The 495-nt window shown below is 32.7% G+C and overlaps 1 protein-coding gene across 1 annotated transcript in view; it reads right to left on the reverse strand.

Annotated features, from left to right (window-relative positions):
* Window positions 1-495, reverse strand: part of SGCD (sarcoglycan delta) — a 639,197-nt gene that overhangs the window by 385,736 nt on the left and 252,966 nt on the right. The gene's annotated exons all lie outside the window — the stretch shown is intronic.

Consider the following 495-nt stretch of genomic DNA (forward strand, 5'->3'; position numbering starts at 1 on the left):
TAGTGATACTGCCTCAGAAACCCAAGGAGGGGTCACTATGAGTCAGGTCCGACTTGATGGCACTCAAGTACAACAACAACAATCTACATCCACAGCCTCTTCCTTTATTTAAACATACCAGTATATCATTACCAATCTTAAAAAAAAAAATCCTTAATATCTTCAAATACAGTCAATATTCATATTTCACTAATATACATTTTCCTTACAATCTGTTTATTTAAATTAAGTTTCTTATTGCAATTGGTGGATATAGCCCTTAACTCTCTCTCTCACCATTCCCTCTACTCCAGACATATACACACTATTTGATATAGAAAACAGTTCACTTATCCAATAATGTTTCTCAAAGTTTAGAATTTGCTAATTCTATTATTTCTTCTAATTTATTAGCTGGGACATTTCTATCAGGAGATATTTCAACTTTACAACTATTTGTTTACTCTAAGGGTCACTATGAGTAGGATCCAACTTGATGGCACATAACAACAACAA

The sequence above is a fragment of the Orycteropus afer genome, unplaced genomic scaffold (genome assembly GCF_000298275.1).
Source record: "Orycteropus afer afer isolate SDZICR_OR568_19922 unplaced genomic scaffold, OryAfe1.0 scaffold00160, whole genome shotgun sequence".
Classification (NCBI taxonomy): domain Eukaryota; kingdom Metazoa; phylum Chordata; class Mammalia; order Tubulidentata; family Orycteropodidae; genus Orycteropus; species Orycteropus afer.